General features: G+C 46.8%; 1 pseudogene; it reads right to left on the minus strand.

The window, feature by feature from the left end:
• Positions 1 to 1,591: 1,591 nt before the first annotated feature.
• On the minus strand, positions 1,592 to 8,044 carry LOC142840521 (protein FAM50A-like; annotated as a pseudogene).
• Positions 8,045 to 8,364: the final 320 nt, after the last annotated feature.

An 8,364-nucleotide genomic window follows, 5' to 3' on the forward strand; every position in this document is an offset into this window, starting at 1 on the left:
GATGGATCTCTAAATTTGATGCCAGCCTGGTCTGTATAGTGAGTTCTTAGGATAGCTATGGCTATGTAGAGAGAATCTGTCTAAAGAAATAAAAAAAATAAAGAATGGGTGAAAAGAAAGCATCTTTTGCCATGGTATGTAAAAGAGACTGACACAGGATCTTACTCTGTAGCTCAGGTGGCCTGGAACTTGCTGTGCAACCCAGGCTGGTCTCAAAACTCATTATTCCTCTACTTCTACTTCCCCAGTGCTAGGATTATAGGTGCGAACCACACAAATGGTAAAATGACCAAAATATTACATGTTATCTCAAAAAAAATGTTTTAGGGCTAGAGAGATAGCTCAGTTGGTTAAGTTTGCCTTGCAATCATAAGATTACAAGTTTAATACCCAGAATCCGTACTTTTAAAAGCCCAACACTGTAGGGATAAGTCCCACCCCTTAGGGGGCATGTTCGCCTCAGGCTAATGTTTACCTATAAATCTGGTGAGCGTGCTCACAGAGCTTGCTTCCGCTTTCCTGGTCTCTGCAGGAACGGTGGTTATGTAAGTCTATTTCTCCATTCAAGCTATATATATATATATTTTTACAATCTGTCTGCATTCGTTTACGCCATTACATTTTGTCGCCCAACGTGGGGCTTGAACCCACGACCCTGAGATTAAGAGTCTCATGCTCTACTGACTGAGCTAGCTGGGCGGCCATGGTGCCGGACAACACTGATGGTATTCATGTGCAATTTGAACCCTGGAGAGATAGACAGGTAGGTCTCTGGGGCTCACCAACCTTCTAGCCTAGTGTACTTGGCAAGTTCCAAGCCAGTGAGAGATGCCATCTCCAAAATAAATAATTAAATAAATAAATAAACAAATAAATAAAATAAAAAGATGGGAACAGAATGATACCCAGGGTTGCTGTCTGGCATGTGTGCACATGCACGCACAGACACACACACATACACTCACACTCACACTCTAAAAATAAAGCACAGGTTCTTATAATGTAGGTACTCCAGCTCCAAAGTGTACTTTTTTATTTTAAAAGAGAAAAACAGTAATGACAATACTAGGGCCAGAGAAAAGCAACCAACATCCTCCCAGAGTACTCTGGTATGATCCCAGGGAATCTAGGCACCTGGAGTCCTGAAGACATGAGGGACACTCTAGGAAAAGTGAAGGTCATGCCCACTTCTGGATGCTCACCGGATGTGGTGTGAAAAAATGGGGACACATGAAACAAGAAATGGAAGCCAGGAAATAAATAGGGGCAGGCTAGCATGTCACTTCTGAATCTCCTCCTCCTCCTCCTCCTCCTCCTCCTCCTCCTCCTCCTCCTCCTCCTCCTCCTCCTCCTCCTCCTCCTCCTCCTCCTCCTCCTCCTTCTTCTTCTCTCTCTCTCTCTCTCTCTCTCTCTCTCTCTCTCTCTCTCTCTCTCTCTCTTTGTGTGTTATGATGGTCTTACTATGTAGCCTAGAGTATCTGAAAGCTTGGTGCTCCTCTTGCCTCAATTTCCCCGGGGCCGGAGGGGATTACAGGTATGTTCCACCGTGTCACATTAGTTATCTCTGGTTTACCGTCAGGATGGTTGCAGATTACGAAAAGCTGAGATGACTCCCATCACCTGACTTTGAACTGCCAAGAACCATCAGTGGGACACTGAGAAGTGGCTTCCCAGGACCTAACCTTCCTCCCTGCCTTCCCTGCCTCCTCCCCGTGTACTTGTCCCATTTTTTCTCTGGGTCATAGGGCTCCCAGTGACTGGCAGGAAAGATGTGCTTGTTCTTCTCATACCAGCTCCGCAGCACCAATTTGCCAGCATGTGACTGGGGAATGAAGGCTGTGATTCAGGGCCATCCTACCTGACCTTACCTTCCTGTGATTTCTCCCCAAGGATAACCCCAATGTCAGGCTCAGGGTGTCTTTGCTTGCCCAGTACCCTGGCACTATCATACCTCATCTTTCTCTACAGTGGCATCACTGAGCAGTCGTACATCATCATGAACATGGAAGTGGAAGAGTGGCCCTGGAGGGGAGAAGCAGTAATCCCAAGGCCATACTACTGCCTTTCCCAACATATTAGAACAAGTTAAGCTAGAATCACTCACCACTCTTTCCTCGTGCTTTGATGACGATGACATCGTAGAAGCTGCATTGCTAGGAGCAGAGGATGGGAAAGGCAAGTTTGTTGATCCTTCTAGGTCTCTATCACCCACTACTCCCCACACTCCTACTTGCAGGGTGGGAGCAGGCACCACTGTGCCTACTAGCCCTGGAAGAGTGCACAACAGTATAGTGACTCTCCTATGAAACAGTGTGCATGACTCAGGGTTGAAGGGACTCACGTGGGGGATGGTTAGGTCCTCCTTGATATACATGAGCTGCTTCACCCCTGCTGACCTGAGAGAGATCGGAGGGGATGAATACCTGAAAGTCAATGAGTTGGCACAATACTTTAAGCCTTAATGATTAAGGGAAGCTGTGTAGTTTAGTGAACATGGGATAGGAATCCCAGTGTCCTCCACTTCTGGACCATATCACCAAAGCAGGGCTCTCTCACCTAAGCTTTCTACAGCAGGAAGTTAAGAAAAAAGAGCACAACTCTCCTCTTTGAGGAGCACAGTGCTCTCAGCACATCTTCCCAGCAGTGGAGCAGTCAGCATGCTTGTTTGATATGCTGGCTGGGGAAGCAGGCTCTTCAGGTGCATAACAAAGACACACACAATGCATAGCTTGCTCACCTGAGCTCACTCAAGTCTTTGCACAAGATCTCGAGTGCTTTCTGCAGGAACTGCTGCATGGTGTTGCCCTTTTTCATCTGCAGAAGCAGGTATACCAGTGAGTTGGGAAGGAAAGACAATAGCCCAAAGAAATACCTCCAAGAAGACAAAGATCCACCCTGCTATCCACAGAGGTTTCCCAAGCCAAGAGTGTCAGCTGCTTTCTATTGAACTCAAGACAAAGAAACGCTTCCATTGCCTACCTTAACTGTACGCCAGTGTACAGAGCCATTCCAGTAACTAAAAGTGATTTCAATCTCTTCACCTACAAAGAAGAGTTGCCTCTTGGTCTAGAGACCCAAGTGCCCAGAGTTTCCTTGGCCTACATACCCAAGGTGAATGAACTTCTTGGGTCTTAGCCCTGCTTTTTCACTGCCCCAACTCTGGATCACACATGTTCAGCTCTACTAGAACTTATTGTTTTTGTGTCTGTTTTGTTTTTGACTTTTCGAGATTGGGTCTCATGTAGCCAAGACTGGCTTCAAACTAGCTATGTAGCTAAAGATGATCTTAAACTTCAGATCCTCTTGCCTTAAGCTCTTGAGTGTTAAGATAACAGGCCTAAGCAACTGTATCATCTAGGTATATAGTACTCACTCTTGATTTTTTTCTGCTTGGCTTCCCATTCCTGACGCAGCTCTTCTTGAAGCTGATTTTCCTCCTCCTGAGAGGAAATAGACAAAGGATGAGGTTCAGGGCTGCTTCCTGGGAAATAGTCTCCACCAAGGTCAACTTCATGATCAATAAATACCAAAGTCAACACCAGATCCAGGCAGTTTTTACCTCCCTGTCCTAGTCAGGCAAGAAGCTCGTGTCTACAACAGGGTTCTTCCCCAGTTTCCTTTTCTTTGTGGTGATCTCTAGAGCAATGAGACAAACAATATCTCACCATTTTTCAGAAAATGATTCTGTGGTTTTGTTTTTAGACAGTAACATTTATGTAACCCTGAGTGACCTCCTGGAACTCACTTATGTAGAGCAGATTGGGCTCAAACTCAGAGATCTACCTACTTCTGTCTCCTGAGTGCTGGGATTAAAGGCATGTGGCACTATGACTGTACTAAAAATGGTTTTGATCTCCAGGGACCTGTCTGTATGCTCTCTCAGGCCACTGGAACATGTTTTAAGAACTACTGACTTAGCCAGCCTTGGTGGCACACACCTTTAATCCCAGCAGTCTCAAGGGGAGAAGCATGTGGATCAGAGTTTAAGCCCAGCTTGGTGTGCACAGTGAGTGCCAGACATACCACAACCACAGTTAAACCTTGTCTTAAAAATAATCATTAATGTGATGGTGGCACACACCTTTATTCCCAGCACTCGGGAGGCAAAGGCAGGCAGATATTTGGGAGTTTGACGCCAGCCTGGTCTACAAAGCAAGTTCTAGAGCTGCTAGGGCTATTACACAGAAAAACCTTGTTTCCGAAAACCCTAAAATAAATAAAATAAAAAATAAAGGGAAAAACAGAACTACTAACCGAAATAAATAACAAACATAAACTAAAAGAAATAATCATAGATGCCAGGGAGCTGGGTGTCTAGTTCCTATTGCTAAGACCTCAAAATGATGGCAAGGGAAAACTCACCACCAGTGCTTTTCAAAAGTCCCAGTGAACTTGGAGTAGTGGCACACACCTGTAATCCTAGCACGCAGGCTGAGGCAACAGCACTGAAATTTAGAGCCCAGCCTAGGATATACAGTAAGACTATCTGAAAGAAAAAGATCCCACTAATGCACAGTGAGCTTGAGAACCTTTCCACTATCCTGTGCAATCTAGAATTGCTCTTAAGGTAGACGCAAGATGACTATCAAGGCCAGACTGAGCTATGTAAGACCCTGTCTCAAATCAACACTACTTGCCACCTAGAGCCCTGAGTACTACTGAATGTATATCTAGCTCAACAAGCTATCTAATGATATTGTTTCAGATACAGTTGGGTTAAATGTACTGCTAAATTAAAGTGGAAGGGCCCAGTGTGGTATTACACACTTATATTAATCTTAGCATTGAGGAAAATCAAGAGGATTGGAAGTTCAAGGCCAACCTTAGCTACATGGGACCCTGACTCAATAAAAAAAAAGAAAATTAAAAATTACAATGACAGGAAACAACCACAGGAAGGGGGGCCTACATGAATAAGATAACAGCTATTGCCTAACTTATTCCAAGTCCTCAAATGCATCCTTTGTCCTGTTATTTCTGTCCAACTGTTTCACTTCATTATCTACTCGTCCTACCTCCTCCCATCTCTGCAACTAACGAAATACTCATCCTTCATACCCAACACAACTATTCCCCATATGACTCTTTCTCTCACATGGATCTAGTAATTTCCCCTGGGCTCTAAGGAAAGCAGCATTCCTCAATATCCGGAGTCCATACTGATTGTGTAGCCTGGCCAGGCACAGAACAGATATGCATACATAGGGCTGTACATTAGAGGCACTGGATTTCAGAAGGTATAAGATGAAATTCACCAATCACTACCAGTGCCCAGTGGCCACCTGTGGTGAGCAGTTACAATATCTGGCAGTGGCCAGGCATGGCACACACTTTAATGTCAGTATTCCGGGAGGCAGAGGCAGGTGGATTGCTGTGAGTTCAAGGCCAGTCTTCTCTAGAAAGTCAGTTCCAGACAGCCAGGACTATTACACAGATAAAGTCTATTTTGGCAAAACCAAAACCATACCAAACCAACCAAACAAAAAGAAACCTCAAAGTACCTGACAGAGTAGTCACAAACATTCCCATTATTTCAGAAATTTTCAGCAGGCTATCCACTCCCCTCAGTTTATCCTGTGTGCCCCAAAGGACAGCTTCTGGATCCCTTTAGACCAGGCACTAGTCCTCTGGTAACTTCCCACACTGGTGGGTCCTGTACAGAAACCTCTGGTCTAGCTCTGACTCAGTCTCCTGTTGCCAGTACTTCTGTACTTTAGCGTTAAAACAATGGTGCTGCCTCACTTCCGTTTTTCCTTACACTGTGTGAAACTGGGGACCAAAGCCCAGTAGGTAACCAGCGCTAAAGAATGAGTGTGCTTCTTCCTTTGCCGGCCCAAATGTTAGCCCAAATGTCAGGACAGAGCTCTGGCTGGCAGTGCCCTAACATTCCCTCTCCAGTTCCTCCTCATACATGGCCACCTCTTCCTCCTCTTCACCTCCCTCCTCTTCTTCCTCCAAGGTGAAGGACAGGCAAGAGATCTTCTGCTTGGCCTCCTTCTTGCGCTCCTTCTCTCGCAGCTTCTCTAGCTTCTTACCAAGGCATGGACCAGTGAAGGAGTAGCTCCTGGGTCTGGAAGAAGGTGGTACAAGTGTCTGGTTTACTCACAGTACTGGACTAGAGCTCTGCTTCCACAGCGTCATAGTGAGTAGAAAACTTATCCATGTTGGATTTCATTATATTCTCCTGAAGGGGAGGGGCATATCAGTGCAGACCATCCACTACTCACTCCACTGTGGAAGTGAAAGACTGGCTGTGGGTCCTAGATTGGTACCCAGACACACTATAATATAATCTTAGAAAACACAGACACACACACACACACACACACACACACACACTGATATAATCTTAGAAAACACACACACACACACACACACCATGTTCCTGCCCTGAAGCCCCTTCTCTGACATAGAGCCACTGTGTTCCTAACAAGGGGTCCACATTGCACAGGCTGGGTCTCCCCAGCACCCAAGAGGGATTCTATTTGCCCCAGTTTACTTCAAGTTCAAGGACATGGCTCTGATTATGACACACCAAGCATAAAGGACACAGGGGTCATGGGACAGAGAGGAATGGGGACAATGCAGGCTGTTCAGGCACCCAGTAAAAAGAAAGGGCTCAGAAAGGACTCACCATCTTTACAAAGGAACAGAAAGAAAGATAAACCTGGAAAGTGAGAACCAGTTTGGAGCTCAATAGATACCACATCTGCTTCCAAAGCAGAAAATGGGGTCTCCCTGTGGAATGGGGATGGGAACAGCCTTACCCACCCCAGGAATTCCCAAGCACTAGCTGTACTATAAAGGGAGGACGGCTTAGAGAGGATGGGGGACCCACATCTCTAACTCCTTTGACTGTTCCTTTTTTGCTAGCTGCTTCTCTCTCTTCTTCACCAGTGCCTCCTGTTGGGCCTTCATGTCATTCAGGGTCACGAGACCTGTGAGGCAAGGAGATAGGGGAGGAAAGGCTGGTCATCCAGGTCCAGTGAAGGAGTAGCTCCCGGCTCTGGAAGAAGGTGGTACAAGTGTCTTGTTTACCCACGATGCTGGACTTGAGCTCTGCTTCCACAGTGTCATAGTGGGTGGAAAACTTCTTATCAATGTTGGGTTTCATTATATTCTCCTGAAGGGGAGGGACATATCAGTGAAGGCCATCCACCACTCCACTGTGGAAGTGAAAGACTGGCTGTGGATCCCAGATCGGTACCCAGACACACTGTGATATAATCTTAGAAAACACAGACACACACCCTTTCTTTTCTGGGTGGAAGGGTCCATGAAGCTAGGAAGGCTAAAGTAGCCAAAGGTCAGAACTAGAGAACTATGTGTCAATCCAAGCATGACTGAGGGCTGATGATACCTCCATCTGATGGCTGGTTCTTGGGTTTGGCTTCTCACTTCCCTAGATATGGCCTGTTCTCACCTGGAGAGCTGAGGCCCTGCTCTTGTCAGGAGTCTTGCCCAAAGAATTAAGCCAAGGTCTGCTCAAAATCATGTCCCTAAATCCAGCAGCCACTCACTGAAGAAGCCCTGAGGGACGCACTAGTACTCTGGGATGCTAAAAGCTCTGGAATGAGCTTCAGGGGCATACTTCTGTGCCTCTCCACAGGAAATGAGCTCTTCCCTGTATGTATTGGAAGGCTGGGAACATGAATTAGGAAACTCTGTGCTCAAGATTCACCCAACAACAATGCCACCACTGTGGATCCCTCCTGCTGAAGTTTTCACAAGCTAGTGGTCTCAATCTCTGACAGGGCCCAACACTGAGCCCACTTTACAGATTACACTGTCTCAGCTGGCTTCCAATACCAGTCAGAGATGCACAAGCAAGTCCCGCCCCAGGTGTGGGGCCTGCCCTCTGGGCTCTCTTAGCCTGCCTGAAACTGCCAGGGCCCACACGAAGCACATGCTCTGAGGCGCCCCAGCCTGGCCCACACCTCTGCGATCCTATGCTTCGTGTGCTCCATTTGCTCACGCTGTTTCTCCCTTTTCTTCAGCAGGTGCATGGCGCTGCCTCGCTTGTGGCGCCCTTATACTGAGCCATAGTGGCTATGGCTATGGCGGCAGTAGCCATGGCGACGAGCAGCAACGACGACCGTGGGTGGTGGAGACTTCTGCTTCAAGGAGTCCTGGCAACAGGAGTTTAGTCAGCTGACTATGATGCCACACACCAGGGAACGTATGGACACCGGCCCTGCCGTATGCCCCAGTGACTCTGGCACGTGATCACACCTTGCCCTGCCCCACAGTAGGCTGAGCTCCTTCACTCACTGTGCTTTGATAAACTACATATTCTGTTGGCTCTTTCGTGACAGAGCTGTGTCCCCTAGTTTCTTGCACATTCTCAAAGTTAACTGCTGTCTT

This window comes from Microtus pennsylvanicus, chromosome X (assembly GCF_037038515.1).
Source record: "Microtus pennsylvanicus isolate mMicPen1 chromosome X, mMicPen1.hap1, whole genome shotgun sequence".
In the NCBI taxonomy this organism is placed as follows: domain Eukaryota; kingdom Metazoa; phylum Chordata; class Mammalia; order Rodentia; family Cricetidae; genus Microtus; species Microtus pennsylvanicus.